Source organism: Sceloporus undulatus, chromosome 4, assembly GCF_019175285.1.
Source record: "Sceloporus undulatus isolate JIND9_A2432 ecotype Alabama chromosome 4, SceUnd_v1.1, whole genome shotgun sequence".
NCBI lineage: Eukaryota > Metazoa > Chordata > Lepidosauria > Squamata > Phrynosomatidae > Sceloporus > Sceloporus undulatus.
In genome coordinates, this window is record NC_056525.1 from 10,816,340 (window position 1) to 10,836,753 (window position 20,414).

At 42.0% G+C, this 20,414-nt stretch overlaps 1 long non-coding RNA gene across 1 annotated transcript in view; it reads left to right on the top strand.

Annotated features, from left to right (window-relative positions):
* LOC121927663 overlaps positions 1–20,414 on the top strand; it is a 172,078-nt gene that overhangs the window by 120,198 nt on the left and 31,466 nt on the right. The window contains exons 2-4 of the long non-coding RNA XR_006103294.1: positions 1,677–1,710; positions 2,090–2,282; positions 12,954–13,038. This is a non-coding gene — a long non-coding RNA (uncharacterized LOC121927663). The remainder of the gene's footprint in view (positions 1–1,676; positions 1,711–2,089; positions 2,283–12,953; positions 13,039–20,414) is intronic.

Genomic DNA, 20,414 nt, shown 5'->3' on the forward strand with positions numbered 1-20,414 from the left:
CCTGAGTTCATTACAGAGGTGTATACGTCTAGAAATTTAGGTCAAAAAATTGACCCAAAAAACCTAGGTCAACTTATCCATAGGCCAATATAGATACTGTACTTAACTCTAATTTTAAAAAGAAACCATCCCCTGATGAAAGGCAAGCGTGTCATCAGCCTTGGAATCACTGAACCCCCTCTATTTTCTCATCCATCCAGCCTTTAGCATGAGCACAAGCAGTTATGCCTACTAGAAGTTTGTAAGTTCTTTGGCATTGTTTTCCTTTGTGTCATCCTTTCCATCCTTTATTAGATGCCCATAACTTTTACCCTCGATTTATATAAAAATCCACAATTTTGATTACCAAACCTGCCCTCAACGTATACATGAGGTTGACTTATAGTTGAATATATACAGTAGTCAGCTTTTAATTACATTTCCCAAAAAAGATCTGGATCCTACAAGTGACTGTACTTTAGTCCAAAACACATTTCCCTTCTATCCACCTCTTCTTCACTACAACAGAGCATGAGGCAGAAGGCCATGAGGCATGGGTCAAGTGGTATTCCAGTTATATGGGCAACACATATTTAACTATTCATGTAACTGAAAAACTACTGTTATGCAGGAAAAGAAGTAATGGCTCTTGTTAAGTCTTCCTTCTTTACTGGAAAAATAAGCCATTATCTCATTATTTCTAACTACCTCCTTCACTAGTTTGCCAGGGAAACTAAAGTCTAAGTAAAATAACATTCTGAAGATGCCAGCCACAGATGCCGGCGAAACGTCAGGAATAAACTCTTCTAGAACATGGCCACATAGCCCCAAAAACCCACAAAAAACTATGGATGCTGGCCATGAAAGCCTTTGACTTCACATTAAAATAACAACTTGTTTGATGGACATCTGAACAAAATTGCCATAGATAGGATCACAGTAGTACTTTTACAGAAAACAATCCTGCTTGAAATGTGCCCAACAGTCCAGTGATACCTCTCTTATTTCTAGACTCTCGGATAGCATCTGAAACATTGATGGTCCAAAATTCCATCAGTATCACATCTAGTAGGTAGGCTGTGAAGCCAATATATTACCAACAACAACAACTCCTCATAGGCCACTGAAATAAATATGTGATCTCCAATAGATTAGGGACCATCAATGAGAAATACATATAATATTCACAAATGTTTAGAGGGGAGAAACCCAACTTTTTATTCAAACCAGCCTTTGGCAGTTACTATATATACTATGTTTAGAAATTTTAGTCAAAATATTGACCCCAAAAAACTGCCTTATCCATGGGTCAATGTACTTTAATTCTCATTTTAAAAGGAACCATGTCCTGGTGAAAGGCAAGAATGTAATAAGTCCTGGAAACACTGATGACCTTCTATTCTAACAAGAAGGGAGGACAACACTAGGTAAACTGTGAAAACAATTGTAATGAATACAACAAAGACGTATTGTTACTATCTATCTGTGTGTGTGTGTGTGGTAAAAAGGCTTGAAGCAACATTCAACAAAAAGCTGGCTGTAGGAAATTCTTATGAATCTTTTTGAATATAAACAATAGTCCCAAAAATATTTCACAGTTTACCTAGTGTTGCCCTCCCTTCTTGTTAGTTATACTGTAAGCCTTCTGCTTGTTTTGGTTTGCTGACCTTCTATTTTCTCATCCATCCAACCTTTAGGGTGAGCACAAACAATTATGGCTGCTGGAATTTTGTAAGTGGAATTTTATTTTCCTTTGCTTCATCCTTTAGATCCTTTGTTACATGCCCCTAAGTTTTACCCTCGACCTATCCATGGGTCATATCAAAGTCCATAATTTTGGCCCCCAAAACTGCCCTCGACTTATACATAAGATCAGTTTATAATCAAGTATAAGTGGTATATCATCCCATTTCTTTTTATTCATGTATTTGAATTGTGTTTTAAATTATTTTACTGCTGCTTTTAATTGTGTTCCATTAAGTCCCATTTTGGAAAGGTGAGGGGGGGAAAGGTGAGGCATTAATGAATGAAACAGAATGATATTGCTTTCTCTTTCCCAGAAAGTCCATTTCTGTTTCACTCATATTTCTCCATGCATTCTTTCCATCAGGGAATGCACACTTGCGACAAGATCTTAGTCAATAAACATCAGAGGCTCAGTGGCCCCAAAAGACTCAAGAGAAAAGACTTCTTCTTCTGACCCCTCCTTTCCCGAAAGACACAGCTGTGCAGGGAAAAGGGGGCAGCCAAGGCCTGAGTGACAAGGACTACATTTTAGATGGATGGATGGATCTTTTGCAGAGGTAAAGAAATACTGCATCTAAGACACTTCATTTGGACACTTTGGGATGCTTGCCAGCCAGGGACACTGTCTCCTCTGAGGCCAAACAAAGTTTGGCAACACGTACCTTGTTTGTTAAATGCTTTGCAAATAAAAACACTCTCTCCTCTGGCCTGATGTAGACTATCCTCCATTCACTACACACAAGCTGCTGCACTCTCATTATACGTGGTTTGGTTTTATTCCATGCCCTCCAGCATTTCACAGATGAAAACCAGAGTACTAGTGACCAAACAACATTAGATGGTAGTCAAGATGGCAAAAGTTATTAGTGAGGAAGAAAACATAAGCTAGGGCTGCAGCCACACTGCAAAACTAATGCAGTTTGGCACCACTTTAACTATCATGGATTCTTTCTATGGAACTCTGGGATGGGTAGTCTGTTGTGACACCAGCACTCTCTGACAGAGAAGGCTAAATAGCTCACAAAACTACAAATCCCAGAATTCCATAGCCTTGACTTATATGTTAAGCTGCATTAATTCTGCAGTATGGCAGCAGCCTAAGTGAGTCTGCTGTCATAGCCTGCTTCCAGAAGCCAGGCATGTCCTCTGAGTCTGAAGAAGAAGCTGAGAGCCCAGGAGACATGCCAGGACTGCAGCCACTCTAGCAGCATCTGGAGGTAAGTCTGCAGCCAATACCAGGACCAGGTTCCCAGGAACAAAGTTTCACTCCACCTGTGCCAGATTTACCAATTACTACTACCACAGAGAGACACCAGGAAAAAGAGGAGAAAAAGAGGCAACAGGATTCTTTGTGATTAAGTAAGGAGCATGCCACTAACAGTGAGCATCTGCAAGACTCAGGAGAGTTATAAATATCCCAGTACCTCCCTCAGTCCAGTATGGTTAGCAACCATCCTTCATGCTTGGGAGACATCTTGCTATTGCTTTCAACCTTGATGGATAGCCTGTTGCCAGGAACTCTGGTTGGACCTGAACTACTCTTTGGATTTTCCTTTGAATCTGCTGTACTGAAGTGACTCATGATAAAACTGGACTTGATTATACAAATGACTTGGTGAAGTGCTTGAAATGCTGAAACTCCAGACTGAGGGTTTGGCTAGTTTTCCAAAGGCAAAATAGGGCATTTGCAGCAATTTTCTTTTCCCTTGGTCTACAGGGAAGAGCAATAGTCCAAGATTCCTCCCCACTTTCTCTTGTTAAGTTAATTGATTGCAAACCACATTTGCACTTGTACTCAGTTTCCAGCAAGTAAAGTAAGCTGAGGACAAAGGGGAAAAGTGAGTGGGGAAGAGAGAAACTAGGAGGTTATAAAAGCAGTTGGAAAAGTGGAACAACAGATTAATCAGGACTGTCCCTGCCAAGTCAGAACAGTTGGAGAGTATGTTATTATTCTATCAAGGATGATAGTCTGGTTGTTAACAGGCCAAGGGCAGGATTCTTGACAGCTGATGCCCTATGATTGGGAATTTTGCTATTTCTGCTAGATTTCAGTTCAGTGGTAAAAGCCAGCTAAGGCTAGTACATCCTTGATGAAAGTAGTAGTCCAGGAGTGGGTAACTGTGGGAGCAGCAAGGGCCATGTTTCACTTCTGCACTCCCTGATTAATCACATCACTATGTCCAAAATGATCTCTCAATTTCTTTTGTGGCTGTAGAGCATTTTTGGTGGGTATGTGTGGGCTTGGGAAGTTTTAGGGACGAAACTTTGTAGCAGTTTTGACCTACTTGGAGGGAGCAGTTGTGGCAAAATGAATGTTGGGGGAATCTAAGGGCTGGGGGTGTTCAGGAACCATACACAAGGGCCCTAAGGGACACATATAGCCCACTGGCTGCACTTTGCCCATCCTGGAGTAGACCTTAGTCTTTTTAACAAGGCCACATCTAGCCACCTTTGGTATCTCTTGAACAAGGATGGACATCTGCTGAAGCTCCAGCTTTAGCCCTTACCCCATTTTCACATCCATTTTCACATACAGAGCTTAGTGGACTGAGGCTGCCCATGAATCAAAACTATGAATAACTAAAAGTCCATATCCTGTTTTGAAGAAAAAGGCAATTGACAGTGTCGAACAGTGAGAGCTGTTCAACAGTGGAACATACTCCCTCAGAGAGTGGTGGAGTCTCCTTCCTTGGAGGTCTTTAAACAGAGGCTGGATGGCCATCTGTCAGAGTGCTTTGAGTCCTTCATGGCAGGGGATTGGATTGGATGGCCCTTGTGGTCACTTTCAACTCTATGATTCTATGATTTTATAATGTGGGGCTAGGTGGTGGTGATAGTGAGGAACAGTTTCCAAGTGGCTAGTCATGTCATCGTAGCTTCTTTTGGAGGCTGAATTCTCATCATGGGACACTCTAGGGTTTGTGAGGGACTGCAATGAGGTCCCTGCTGGGCCATATGCAACCCACAGACTGTGGAATTTCTCCTCTTCTCCTTCTCCTACTTTGTTATTGTTAAATTCACAAACCTTTGCCTATTTATTGCAGCTCATCTGGTGATTCAAATGGTAAAAGAAATGCTTGGGGTTCCATTTCTTAGGGAACTATCGCTTTTGCACCTGGCAGTAGAATGAAATTGGGATTCCCAGACCTCAGGACCTAGACTTGACTCAGGACCCCAATTTCTTTCTCTGGTCCTCAGGACAAAGGAGAGGAATCTCAGGGTGAGAGTGGGTAAATTGCAGTTCATAGCCTACATGGATCCCCTGGACCTCCCTTATGTGGGTCTTGAAGCCCCTTGCCAGTCCCTCAAAGCCCTCCCCCCATTAAATTAGCACACAGATAATAATAATAAATAAAATTTTATTTATATACCGCCCTTCTAAAAATCAGGGCGGTGAACAACAAGAAAAACAATACATTACACAAAATCAAATAAAATACATTAAAAGCAGTTCAATAAAAATAATAATAAAAAAAAAGATAGTTATAGGGGATCACCTGCTCCCTGGCCTCCATGAAGTTTCATCCTGGTATCGAGATCTATATGTCTATGTTGTTGCATGCCTTCAAGTAATTTCTAACGTATGGTGAATGTAAGACAAACCCACTACAGCATTTTCTTGGCAAGGTTCTTCAGAGGAGGTTTGCCACTGTCTACCTCTGAGGCTGAGAGAGTGTGACTTGCTCAAGGTCCTCCCCCATCAATGGGCAGTGAGCTTTACAGTCACTACTGAACTCTGCTTTTTGTTTAAAGCAGAATGGACTTCAAAATTCCCATGTATTTTTAAACAATTCGTGTAAAGATTTTCAAAACAGATTTTTGGAAAAGTATGCTTTTTTCCCTGTTCAGTACTGAGCTTGGGAAACCTAATTTCTACCCAAGAAATATTTTCTCATTTGTTCAACTGATGTCAATGATTTGAATGACATGCTCTAAACAAATGTTGCTGATGCTTAAATAGTGCTTAATGTATCATGCTGAAATCTCAAGAAAGAGAAATTAGAGACATGTCTCAAGATGTTCAATTGATGGATGCTTTTATTGTTTTTTTTAAAAGCCCTTTTTGGCTTTTTTAAGCTCTGAAAGACCTTCTTCAGGGGTCATAAAAATTATAGAAAGTGACAACACAAACATATTGGAAATAATACATAATATAACATTATCTGAAATCATTATTCTATCAGTATGCTGCTGATGGCCTGTATATATCTATTTGACACTCTGACATCATTTACTGGACAAAAAACACACAACCTTATGAACAAAGGCTAGTTGACATCAGCAAATGGTCGGGGGGGGGGGGGTTGTTAGTTAACCAGAAAAACAACCTAAACTCAAACCTTTGCAGTACAAGAAACAACAAACCAGGTGCTCCCTTAGTGAGTCATTTCTTGGAACAATATCCTCCTGCAACAGCCCCTTGCATTTTGGGCTGTGGAAAAGGTGAATACTGTTGATGCCAGGATACTTCCCTAGATGTCTAAATGGGGATCTTGACCTCCTCCCACTCTTGTAAATTTTGTCTTAGTTTTCTGATGGCCCCTCTTCCTTCAGCCAAGTTGTTGTTGTTATTTGCACCCCAGATTTTTCTGTTGTTATCTAACAACCCCCTTTCCCCCTTATCATATGCTGACATTTAAAATAAACACCTTTAGCCATCATTTACAGTTGATCACCTTGAGACATGTCTCTGGTTTTATCTGCAGATTTAATGGGTACTCTCCATTTTTTGCTTCCCTTGAAATCTCAGGGCCTGTGAAGCTCCTGAGATGGCAACCCTAGAGCAAATACATGATGCCTCATAAATTCACACATTTCTGAGCCTTGTGATGCATTTCTATGAAGAGCAACTGTGCATAAAACCATTGAAGAATAGCTTTAGTATATTTTGCCACGTATATTTCCAATAAATAGGCAAAATTTTATGAATACATTTTATATTTGACAGAGGTGCACAAACAAGCTTTAGTCGATATGGATAAAAAGGGGGAAAGCACATGGATCAAAATGTGTACATTTTTCAAAAATACACACAATAATGCACATGAGTTTCCAGGTGGGAACAGAAAACCAAGTCTGGAAGGCTGAAAAAAAATCTCTTTTTTTAAAATTTATTTTAGAAGCATATCATACATCTCTCTCTCTCTGGCTTTGCTCACAAATGAAGATTCAGGAAGGACTCATCCCGCACTTTGTACAAGCGCGTTGGTGACTAAAAAGACCAATACGGGACAAACAGGTCCGGTTGCAGAATGCACAGCAGAAAGTCTCCTTGGGTGATGTTTCCGGGTTGTGGTTCTTTCTGCATTGTCATTTCTCTTCGAGACTTGTTCACCGTGAGCTTTCGAAAAAGGCTGCAGCATTGTGGATAGTGTGTCTCCATACCTCCCGATCTGAGGCCAGGGCAGACCATTGTTGGTGATCAATTTGGCCAAGCCTGAGATGTTGTTTCAGGGAGTCTTTGTATCTCTTCTTTGGGGCACCCCTCTTACGCTGACCCATGGTGAGTTCACCGTAGAATACTATTTTGGGGAGGCGATGGTCCTTCATCCTAGAAATGTGTCCTGCCCAGCGCAGCTGTGTCCTCAATAGCATGGCCTCAGTGCTGGCGATCCCTGCTTGCTCAAGGACAGCAACATTTGTCACATAGTCAGTCCAGTGTATATTTAGAATTGAAAGCGTTCAAGGAGTCGTAGGTGTTGGCGATAGGTGACCCATGTTTCAGACCCGTAGAGGAGAATAGACAGTACAATGGCTCTATACAAACTGATTTTTGTGCTTCACCTCAAGTGTTTGTTACTCCAGACTCTTTTGTGAAGCCTTCCGAATGCACTATATGCCTTTGCCAGTCTCTGATCTATCTCTCTATCAATCTTGGCATCTGAAGAGATGATGCTTCCTAGGTAGGTGAACTGCTGGATGGACTTAAGCACAGATGTGCCTACAGTGATGTGGGGATGGTAGTGTTCTTCCTGAGGTGCCAGCGGGTAAAGAACTTCCGTTTTCTTCAGACTGACTTCCAGTCCGAAGAGTTCTGCAGCTGTTACAAAACAAGAGCTGCTTCTGTATGGGCAACAAGGGCAGCATCGTCAGCAAAAAGCAGCTCACAGACTAGATAGTTTAGAGTCTTAGTGCGGGCCCTCAGGCGGCTTAAGTTAAAGAGGCTACCATCAGTACAGTAGCATATATAAATGCCATCTTCTTCTTTGAGATCTGCCGTAGCCCTTTGGAGCATCATGCTGAAGAAGATTGTAAATAGAGTTGGCGCGAGAACCCAACCTTGTTTCACACCATTAGTTATTAGAAAGGGCTCCGAGAGAGAGTCGCCATATCTGACTTGACCTTGCTGGCCTTCATGTAGCATGATTTCCAAGATCTGCCACAGACCTTTTCTACTCACAGTGTCGAAGGCTTTGGTGAGGTCAACAAATGTTACATAGAGTCCTTTGTTCTGCTCTCTACTTTTCTCTTGCAGTTGTCTAAGGGCAAATACCATGTCTGTAGTGCTCCTATTAACTCTAAAGCCGCATTGGCTTTCAGGGAGAAGTTCTTCTGCAATAGCAGGGACTAATCTGTTCAGCAGTATCCTTGCAAGGATTTTTCCAGCAATGGAGAGCAGTGTTATACCTCGATAGTTTGAGCAATCCGATTTTGCTCCTTTTTTCTTGTACAGGGTGATGATGACTGCATCTCGGAGATCTGATGGCAGTTCGCCTTTTTCCCAGCAACTCACAAGGAGCTCGTGGAGTTTAGCATGGAATACATGACCTCCATGTTTCCAAGCTTCAGGTGGAATTCCATCAATCCCAGCAGCCTTGCCATTTTTCATCTGCTGTATGGCCTTAATGGTTTCTTCCAAAGTGGGAGCTATGTCCAATTCCTTCTTCATCGGTTGTTGTGTCATGTGTTGAATAGCTGAGTCTTGGACTACTCGGTTGATTAGTGTTTGGCCATCTGTACTGTATAGGGGGCTTTGGATCTGATATGTAGGTCCAAACACTGCTTTAAGAGCTTCATAAAATCCTCTGGAATCACCCAGATCTCCACAACGTTGTGTTTTTTCTGCTAAATTGATCCACCACTTGTTCTGCATGTCTCAGAGTTTTTGTTGGAGTTGACTACATACGAGGCGAAAGGCTGCTTTTCTTACATGGCAGGATGGCTGGGCGAGGTGTGCCTGGTGAGCAGTTCTCTTCTTTGCCAACAGCTCCTGGATCTCTTGGTTGTTTTCATCAAACCAGTCTTGGTTTTTCTTGAGGGAGAACCCTAAAGATTCTTCCGCAGATTGCAGGATGCTGTTTTTGATATATTGCCAAAGCACTGTAGGAGAAGAGTCTCCTACATCATACATAATATATATAAAAAAGAAAATATTTCTTTACAGGTAAGATCTTTCATTTTGTTTCGCATCAGCTGATTCTGAAAAATTCTGAAAACCCAATGAAAACAAGACTGACAGCTTTTCACATGCATCCATAGAAATCAACCAGCAGACTCTAATCTAACTTTCATCCATACCCTTTCTAGAAGCTCCATCTTACCTATACACAGAGGACTAAATACACTGAAATGAAGGAGACTTAGTGAGCCCTCATAAATATAAGCTCCACTGATTCAATACCTCTACACTATCTGGAATTAGAACAGTTTAAACTGAAGGCAGTCAACAGTGTACAAATAATAATAATAATAATAATAATAATAATAATAATAATTTATATATATCCCGCCTCTTCCTGTGGATCGAGGCAGGAGTACAGCACAATTTTAAAATTACAGTTAGTTGAAATACATTCTCATGATATAAAATCTTAAAAATGCATCAAAAGCCTATACAGGTACAATATCAGCATCTAATTTCTCATACATGCTCCGAATGAAGTGTCATCTTAAAGCTGTTATAGCAGATCTGAAGGATAGGCTCACCGGAAGAGATCCGTCATGAGTGCTTTCTTGAGGGCCTCTAAAGTGGTAATAAGACGGATCTCCTCTGGCAAGCCATTCCACAATTTGGGAGCCATAGCAGTAAATGCCCTGTGGAAGGTTGCATCAACAATGGCATCTATCCAATTTCCCCTTAGCTGTAGCATAAATACCTCTTGCAGATACATACCACAACAGTACTATATGTACAACGTTCATGCAGAATAGCAACATTGCACAGTATATGCCAATGGATGGGTGACATTGTACAATACATGATGCATAGCCTCATTTCAAAATACTGGATGATTTTTTAAAAAATGGTACAAAAGTAAAACTGCTCTTACTCGGTTTTGCACCATTTGTTTTGAACCACCCTGCACAGGATGCACAACCTTAATGCAAAGTATAGAATGCACAACCAAAATACAAAATATAGGATGCAAAGAATACTATACAAAGTATCGGGTGCACAACCACATTGCAAAGTATCAGATGCACAACCTCAATGCAAAGTATACAATGCACAACCACATTACAAAAGATTACAACCAAAATACAAAGTAAAATAACAATGTACAACTTGTCAAGACAATGCACAGATAATAATAATAATAATAATAATAATAATAATAATAATAATAATAATAATAATAATAATAATAATTAATAATATTTATTTGTATACCGCCCTGTGGCGAACCAATCCGGGTGGTTGACAACAGTGAATTATAACAGAGTAAAATATAAAATTAAAAACATTACAATCCCTCCCCTCCTTATAAAAGTATTAAAAAATATGACAGATTAAAAACACAATATCAAAACATAAAATATAGTTAAAACAAACTAAAAACCCTGGTGTCCCTCTGGAGATCCTCAACCATCAGATAAACATGTTGTCTGTGCAAATCCATTTCTATCAGCAGAATCCATTGCACAGTGGTGACTTTTTCACAAAATCATGGAATCATAGAGTTCAAAGGGGCCTCATGGGCTATCAAGTCCAACCCCCTGTTCAGTTACACTTATGCATGTTTATGTCCTTAAATAAATTCTGGCCAATCTGTAGAAAAATGTGCTTTGCAGCCTTCCATGAATTTCCCCCTGAAGTTCTGAAAGGCATTCAAATCCCAACTTGAACAATGACATGAAAAATTAGTCAGACTTTTTGTTGTCCGATGGAACCAAGTGACCTTGCCACACTGGAGAGTTTTGACATTGCAAATGTTCGCACGGAATGCCCTTGCTGGCTGTCATCCTGGGATGGATCATTAAGGGTAGAGGACACAGATGCACACTTTGTCCTCCAGTTGTTCACAATATCACTTGACTTTTGGGCCTCCCCTCCTTCATCACAGGAAGGAGCTATTTATGGAAATGAACACAATCTCTCCTGAACAACTGCCCCTTTCACCCAGGAGTTATGGAAAGAGTCCTGTTGAGGGCATATGTGCTCATTAAATAAGATAAATAGAGTGGCTTCACTGTCATTTCATGTGTATGTGATGCTGTATATAATTTTTATAGATGCAGGAGACTGATTCGTAAAGATGACAGAGGCCCATAGCTGAGTGGAACTTCTACTGGATGATATTTTTTATTAAAAAATGGTTCTAGGGTCACTGGCAGCTGCTGTTCCTCTGGTCAGTGTGGTGTTGAATCTATTCCAGATTTTAATCTGAACGTGAAAGATGCTATCCAAATGTTCTGAACCCCAAAATAAGCTCACCTTAGATAGCTCTTTCAAAGTTTGGAACAAATCCCAGAGCAGATTTTCCAGACTGATCTCAGCTGCTATACAGTGCATATTTCTGGATATCAAGGTTCAAGAAAGATATTGAAAAGATGGAATGTGTCCAGAGGAGGATGACTGAGGCCTGGGACAGACAGGCAGGAAGAGGCGTACCCACACCAATTCTAGGGTTTGAGAGTGTGCAGCAACCGCACACTCCTGAATCCTAGTCCATACGGATGCCGCCATCATGGTGGCCTTGCAGATGGTAACACATCTGCACGTTAGGGTGCTGCGCTAGCATCATGGATACAACACAATGAGCAATGGTGCACTGATGGCAGCACACACACATGCCAAAAAGAACCCACTTTTAGCCGGTTCTTTTTGGTCCAGAGGGAGCCCGCGTGGTTTGCTTGCTGCAAGCTCCCTCTGGAGGGAAAATGGGTGGCTCCAGACCGCCCTTTTGGGGTGGTCTTTCGAGCTCCTAAGATAGTGAAAGATCTGGAAACCATCCTTATCAGGAACAGATAAGACAGCTAGATATGTTTAGCCAGGAGAGGAAGAAATTAAGTTTACATGATTGTTGTTGTTGTTGTTGTGTGCCTTCAAGTCATTTCCAATTTATGATGACTCTAAGGCAGTGATGGCGAACCTATGGCACGCGTGCCAGAAGTGGCACTCAGAGCCCTCTCTGTGGGCACACATACTGTCACCCTAGCACAGCGTTTGCCAGAGTTTCTTATTAGAAAGCCAGAGGGACGTGGCGCTTTTCAATAAATAAGTGGGGTCTGGGTTGCAGTTTGGCCACTCGGTCTGTAAAAGGTTCACCATCACTGCTCTAAGGCAAACCTATCATGGAGGTTTCACATGCTGAGAGTGTGTGATTCACCCAAGAACACCCAGTGGGTTTCCATGGCTGAGCAGGCAATCAAATCTTGGTCTCTAGGGTTGTAGTCCAGTGCTCAAACCACTACAGCAGACTGGCCCTACGTAACTGTGTAATTGTCATGATACCTATCTTGAAATATATGAAGGGATATCAGGTAGAAGGTGGAGCTAGCTTGTTTATTGCTGCTCCAAAGACAAACCAGTTGATACAAATTATACTAAAAGAGATTCCACCTAAACCTCAGGAAGCATTACCTGAAAGTAAGAGTAGTTTGATAATGGAATAGACTGCCTCAAAGTGTTGTGGATTCTCCTTCTTTGAAATTCTTTAAACTGGGCTTGGATGTCAGGAGTTCATTATTTGTGTCTTTTGGCACAGCAAGAGGTTGAACTAGATGGCCCTTGGGTTATTTCTAGCATTATGATTATTTGAGTTTGTATACTACCCACATTGTCATGAGAACAACAACTCACCACTACAGAGGCAGTGGAAGAAATGAAGATGAAGGAAGAAGCAAAAGCAAAGAAGTGAGTGAATGGAATTGGAGGCAGTTTGGGCACAAAGGATATGGTCGACAAAGGAGAAAATATCTGTGTATTTGTTTACATTTTACAAATATTTGCATTTTTCCCCAATGTGTAGATATTGCTGAACACTTTTGTTTCTTTTGCACAACAGATCACAAGCTCAGAAGGGCACAGATATCTGATAACAAGTTGTGGTTTTCCCCATGTTTCCCTTAATCTGTGAGGTGCAGAATCAGGTAACACTTTTTAAAAAATATATCAATGGAGCACGATTCTTGCTTTCATGTCCTGCTTTTGAGCTTCCCAGAGACAACTATCTAGCTTTTCTTGGAAGCAGGATGCTGAATAGAATTGGGAAAAAAAAATTTTTTTTGGACAGCCTCCCAAATTCACCCTGCCACGCTAGCAAGGAAATTTAAGAGTTTGAATCCAATTCTAATCCAATTGCTTCATCAGACTCACTGAATCAATTGTTGAATGAGGATGGGTCGATGCTTATATAAATCTCATTGATTCAGTAGGTCTACATTGGTTAAGATTAACTATAAGATCTAGGTTTGAGGCCTAATTCCCATTGCTTAGGCAGAATGAGTCCACAAAGCGTGCACCTACACTCTAAAAATAATGCAGTTTGACAAGTGCTGTAGCTCCATCCTTTAGAATCCTTTACAAAGTCTTCTCTGCCAAAAAGTTTGGGTGACTCACAAAACTATAAATCCCAAGATTCTGTAGGATGGTGCCATAGTGCTTAAAGTGGTATCAAACAGCATTGTTTCTGCAGTGCAGATGCATCCTAAATCAACTGCTAACTGTAAGTCAACACTTATGTAAAATCTGTAATCAATACATCTACTCTGGCTGGGACTAGCAATTGGATTTAGGCCCTCAAAAGTAACTTTGCCGCATTCTGCTGAGGAGCAACTTAGCTCTGATTTTAAAAGTTGCATCTCTCAAATGCTAGATTCTGTGGGATCAGTTTGCAGTTTTGTGCTATTCACTCATAAAAATGCAGACCTCCTGAGCATCATCTGCTATTTATAAACCAGGGGGTGGGGATATTCTTAGGACCTTCCTCTAAACATAAGTCTATAAGAAGACAAAATGCATTCAAATGAACTTATATTCAAAATATTGGTTTAGTAAGAGCACAAAATATATTTTAAAATAACAAAAAATCCCCTCAACAAATTCTAAATACACTAGAAGGATGCATTTATCTGATCACAGCCATACCCTTCCCCAAAATCTAATTAAAATGGATGGGGAACCTTCCATATTACTACAGCATTACGACACTCTGGGGTGTGTTTAACTGGGCTATAAATGCATTTCTCAGGTGGTTCAAGTGCCTTCAGCCTTCACCCGGTGCTTTTCCTGCCCCCGCTAATGGGCCTGTATATCATGAGCCTGTCACATTTTTAATCGTATGTTGCATGGCAGGGTTACTGCCACAATGTAAAAACCAATCACTACCTGCCTTGAAATCCTTACTGAGTGTCACAGTCTTTAAAAAAAAGAAGAAGAAGAAGGAAGAAGGAAATAAATAAGCAATGGAACTATTATTGCCTGTGTGTGAGATCTCCCGGCAAAGCCAAGGCTCAGGTGGGGAAGATGGGGCTTGGCAGGGAGCCATGGTTGTTGGCACTGTTTTACTTCTTCCCAAAGCGGGTGCCCTCCACTTCTGTGCACCTGAGGCATTCTGAGTATAGAAACAGAGAGTCTCTATCAGACAAACATGGTAGCATAGTAATATTGTTCAAAGGTGACTGGTGAATCTCTTAATGTCTCAAACTGCAGGAATAGAGATTCCACTTAAACTTTAGCAAGAACATCCTGATGATAAGAGCTGTTCAAAAATGAAATAAACTGCCTCGGAGGGTGGTGGAGTCTCCTTCTTTGGAGGTTTTCAAGCAGAGGCTGGATGGCCATCTGTAAGGAGTGCTTTGATTGTGTATTCCTGCATTATTATTATTATTATTAACCTTTATTTATAAAGCACTGTAAATTTACACAGAGCTGTACATACAATCTTATTAATTGGACAGTTCCCTGCCCTCAGGCTTACAATCTAAAAAGACACGACACAGAAGGAGAAGGGAGTGGTGGTGGGGAAGGGGCCTGTCTAGTAAGATAATACATATAAAATACATAGCAATACAGGAAATGATTCAATAAAACAGACAACAAAAGAACATCAAATAGCAAGTGACAATTATGCAATGCCTGGGAACGCTTCTCTGAACAGGATGGTCTTCAGCTCTGTTTTGAAGCTAGTTAAGGAAGTGATGGCTCTTGCTTGCGGGGGAAGAAGGTTCCAGGAGTGAGGGGCAGCGAGTGAAAAGGGGCAAATCCGAGATGGGGCAGAGGAAATCCTGGGCTGGGACAGCAGACCTTGACTACCAGAACGGAGGGCCCGAGTGGGAAGGTGAGGGGAAATTTGGTCTGAAAAGTAGGGAGGGGCCAGCCCATGGAGGGCTTTAAACATTGACAGCAGGAGCTTATACTGAATGAGGAAAGGGAGTGGGAGCCAGTGAAGGGATGCCAACACAGGAGAGATGTGGTCAGAGTGGTGGGTGGAAGTGATAATGCATGCAGCTGAATGCTGGACAGAAATTAAAGGACGGAGGTGAGAGAGAGGAAGCCCAGCCAGGAGGATGTTGCAGTAATCGAGTCGTGAGATCACTAGGGCATGGACCAGGATCTTGGCAGTAGAGGCGGAGAGATATGGTCGGATTTTGGCAATATTATATAAAAAGAATCTACAAGCCTTGGCTGTGGTCTGGATCTGAGGGATACATGACAGAGAAGAATCAAAGATAAAACCAAGACTGCGGGCTTGCTGGACTGGTTGAATAGAAATGTTGTCCACAGAGACAGAAAAGGAGTGTTGAAGGGTGGGCTTAGGAGGAAAGACAAGAAGCTCCGTCTTGGACATGTTGAGCTTCAAACGCCGATGGCGCATCCACTGTGAGACAGCTGTGAGACATGATGAAACTTGCTGTTCAAGCCTTGGAGAAAGGTCGGGGGTGGAAAGATACAACTGGGTGTCATCGGCATACAGATGGTAGGAAAAACCAAAAGAGCTGATGAGTTTACCTAAGGACAGTGTGTAGAGAGAAAACAGAAGGGGACCCAGAACAGAGCCCTGGGGAACTCCATCAGATAAGGGAACAAGAGAAGAAGTCTGACTGCCAGCAACCACTGCAAAAGTTCTGCCCGACAAATAAGATCGAATCCAGTCGAGAACAGAGTCTGAGAACCCAAGGTCAGAAAGTATATCCACTAGAAGACAGTGATCAACGGTGTCAAAGGCTGCAGACAGATCAAGAAAGATGAGAACAGAGTAAAGGCCATTAGCCTTAGCCTGTAAAAGGTCATTCGAGATCTTAGTGAGAGCTGTCTCTGTGGAATGCCTTGGGTGGAAACCAGACTGAAAGGGATCAGGGATGGAGTTGGCTTCAAGAAACTCAAGACAGCGAAAATAAACAACCCGTTCCAAAACCTTAGAAAGAAAGGGGAGAAGAGAAATTGGACGATAGCTAGACAGAGAGGAAGGGTCAAGAGAAGGTTGGGTAGGCATGGCAGTGGGTAGGACTGTATGGCCCTTGGGGTCTCTTCCAACTCCATGATTCTATGATGTCACTTTTATTTTATAGCTCCTCTTCCCACAGTTGTACTCAAGAGTGCAAAGCCCTCCTAGAGTCAAATCTCTGTCAGGAATTAGGCCTCAGTGCTTGGATAATGCTGTAAAAGATGGAGGACCTGCAGGAGGATCAGCTGTGAAACAGACAATAGATTCACTGCCCTCACAGTAATGGATCCACTGACTGCCATGGATTTGTTATCTCAACAGCATGAAGAAGAAAGCCATGGATGACCAAACAAAAGCCAAAGAGAAAACCATCTTAAATATGTCTGTAATGTTTTATTGGAAACCTTTCACAATTTATTTGATTTATTGTTTATTAATTTGAATTGCATCTTATCTTTCTCCCAGAACTGGGACTGGAAGTATCTATGGTGTGTGTGTGTGTGTGTGTGTGTGTGTGTGTGAAATGAAGGCATTGTCCTGCAAATAAAATTCTACACACACACACACACACACACACACACTTATGAAATCTTCTGTCAGTCCCCAAATATCTAGAATGGCAGAAAATGAGATGCTGAAAATCCATCACACCTAGAAAATCTTATATTGCTATGTTCACATTCCCTTTTGGACTGTGCTTGCTCCTTTTCTTTGGATTTGAAAGCTGTATTTCTAAATGCTCAGCTGAAGTTTTAATTTAGAAATTCTAGAAATTTATTAATTTAGAAATGCTAGAAATTCAAATATTGAAGGAATATTTCATGGGGGAAACAGAATTCTTATTTGGGGGCAACATTCATTTTGTCCCCTTCCCCACCGGGACTCAAAACTGTAACAGTAACAGATAAAACCAGGTAAAAGCAGTCACAGAGCAAAACAGAGCAAAGTCATAATGCTAAACCAGGATTTACCAAACTATAGTAATATAACACTGTTGAATCAAAAGCTGATTGAAAGCAGATTTTGGAAATTCATTAAAAGACCCTTCCTCAACAAGTAGTCAGTTTCCCCAGACCCACCTAAATACAGTGGTGCCTCGGGTTACGAAATTAATTCGTAACGCGGCCGCTTTCGTAACCCGAAAAGCCTTCGTAAGCCGAATTGCCATAGGCGCTAATGGGGAAAAGCCGCGATTCCGTGCGAAAAAGCCGAAAAAAGCACCAAAAGTTTTTTCGTAACCCGAAAAAACATTCGTAACCCGAAACAATAATTCCCTATGGGATTTTTTCGTATCCCGAAAATTTCGTAACCTGGGTATTTCGTATCCCGAGGTACCACTGTAATGATGGCCCACATCATTGTGCCAATGCTGTCTTCTTCCCTAAGCTATACAACACATGGGAAAGTTACCTTTCTTTCTTTTTTCTTTTTACTTTCTAGGGGATTTGGGGAGCTATAGGGGAAAGAGTAAAGTTTCCATGTTATAAAGCTTACACTGTGCAGGATATCGTACATGGTTGCATGTAGTTGTAAGAGTTTTACACATAGAACTCCAACACAACTCTCCTGTCACCAGCCCCATGACCCATTGTGTCACTGGATCATAGAATCTTTGAGTTGCAATGGACCACAAGGACCATATAGTCTAACCCACTGCCACAAGGGGATACTGTACACAGTTGAAGCATTCCTGAAAGATGTCACCCAATTCTGAATAAAGACCTCCAAGGATGGAGAGTCCACAGTCCTCTGAGGCAAATGATTCCACTGCTGAACAGCTCTTACAATAAAGAAGTTCTTCATAATGTTTAGGTAGAATCTCTTTTATTGAAATTTAGGTTTATTGGTTTGTGTTATGTTCTCTTGAGTGGTAGCAAACCAGCTTGCTCCAGCTTCTATATGATATCCCTTTAGAATCTATCTAATATTTTCTCCTTTAAATATCTAAATATTGTTAGATGTCAGCTCTTAGGACTTTATCACATGTGGCTTTTAAACCACAATTAAAGTTGGAAAATAGAAGCTTTGGGCAATACTTATTGCACTACGTTAATAATAATAATAATAATAATAATAATAATAATAATAATATAGTTTATTTGTATCCCGCTTTTCCAAAACCTGATCAAAGCGGTGAACAACAGCATATAAAAACATTCCAATAAAATCAGTTAACAGTATTAAAAACAATACAACAACACTAACAGCAAAGGGCCAGAGAAAAGGGGGAAGTCAATATATACAATCCAGGGTCGTCAATGAAAAGGGGTAAGGGAAAGAATGATTTTTCATGGTGGGAAGGCTTGGGAAAAGAAATATGTCTTCAAGTTCTTTTTAAAAAGACCTAAAGATGTGGTGGAGCGGAGCTCGTCTGGGAGACTATTCCAGAATTTTGGGGCCATGACAGAAAATGCCCTCTGTGAGGTCCTCACATAGCGTGTCACTGGGACCTCCAACAATTTCATCCCTGTTGACCGGAGTGTGCGGGCGGATTATATGGGGAGAGGCGGTCCTCCAAGTACCCTGGGCCCAAGCCATTTTTTTTCTAACGCTTCGAAGGATCTTGTCCACTTCCTTGGTACTGACAAACTCAAAGTGATCCAGTATAACAGGGGCCACGGAAGCTCTGGACACCTCTCTAACAGATTCTGAAGAAATACTGGCGTCGAGATCAGCCCTTATCCGAGAGATTTTATCCGCGAAGAAGTTGTTAAATTTGTCACAGCAGGCTTTAGATGGTTCTAAAATAGGATTCAGGGAGGGGGGCAGTTGTGTCAGCTCCCTCACTACCCTGAACAGCTCTGCCGGACGCGACTCCGCGGACGCAATACGTGCAGCATAGAATGAATTCTTTGCTGCACTTATTGCCACTCCGTAGGCCTTCAAATGAGAGTCTAGGAGTGCCTTGTCGGCTAAGTGCTGGTGTCTTCGCCAGTCGCGCTCTAGTCGTCGCAGAACCCACTTCGTTTCCCTGATGTCTTCCGTATACCAGGACTGTTTTTTGGAAGCAGGCCTGAGAGGACGCTTGGGAGCGATACTGTGTATAGCCCTGGAGAGATCAGTATCCCAGATGTTAGTCAGGGCATCAACAGAATCGCCATCAGTTCCAGCCATATACCCCTCTAGGGCTTCTTGGAACCTTTTGGGTTCCATCAGCCTTTGAGGGTGGACCATCCTAATAGGTCCGCCACCCCCGGGGGGGCTAGAGGTAGAAGCCTTGATTCGAGCCTCAACCAGAAAATGATCCGTCCATGACAGGGCAGAGATATTAGAGATCTCTGCCCACGGAGACTCCATGCCCATACTAAAGACCACATCGAGGGTATTACCAGCGCAATGTGTGGGTCCCGAGACCAATTGGGACAGGCCCATGGCAGTCATGGTAGTCATGAACTCCCGAGCTGCACCTGTTGGATTTTGACTGGCTTCGAAAGGGATGTTGAGGTCCCCCAAGACAAGAAGCCTAGGGGACTCCAACACCAGTTCCGAGATCAGCTGTGTCAGCTCGGCCAGGGAGTCTGTTAGCGCACGGGGTGGCCGGTAGACCAACAGAATCCCTAAACTATCTCTGGCCTTCAGGGTCAGGTAGATACACTCGATGTAATCCATTTTCCAGACAGGGGTCCTGGTTAAGGAGAGAGTATTTTTATGAATCAAGGCAACACCACCACCCCTGCCCGCCTAACCTGATCTGGTCCTTGACTGAGTACCCAGCTGGGAGGGCCTGTGCCCACACAGCCTCACTCTCAGGCCCAAGCCAGGTCTCAGTAATGCACGCCAGGTTGCAGTTTTTATCCTGCAGAAGATCATAAATTATGTGGGTCTTGTTTTTTACAGACCTGGCGTTGCATAGGAGCAGAAACAGGGTTTGTGGTACAGCTGGGCTGACCCTCAGATCTCTTTGGTTAGGAGAGTGGATGGAAGGAGAGATAGATATTACGCATCGATCTCGCCTTTCTTTCTGACAAAATCCCACTCTCCTACCACCATACCTCCCCTTGCCCTGCACAACTCCAATAGGAGCTTCCATTACATTCACATTGATATCCACCACATCCTCAAACCACCCATATCCCTTAC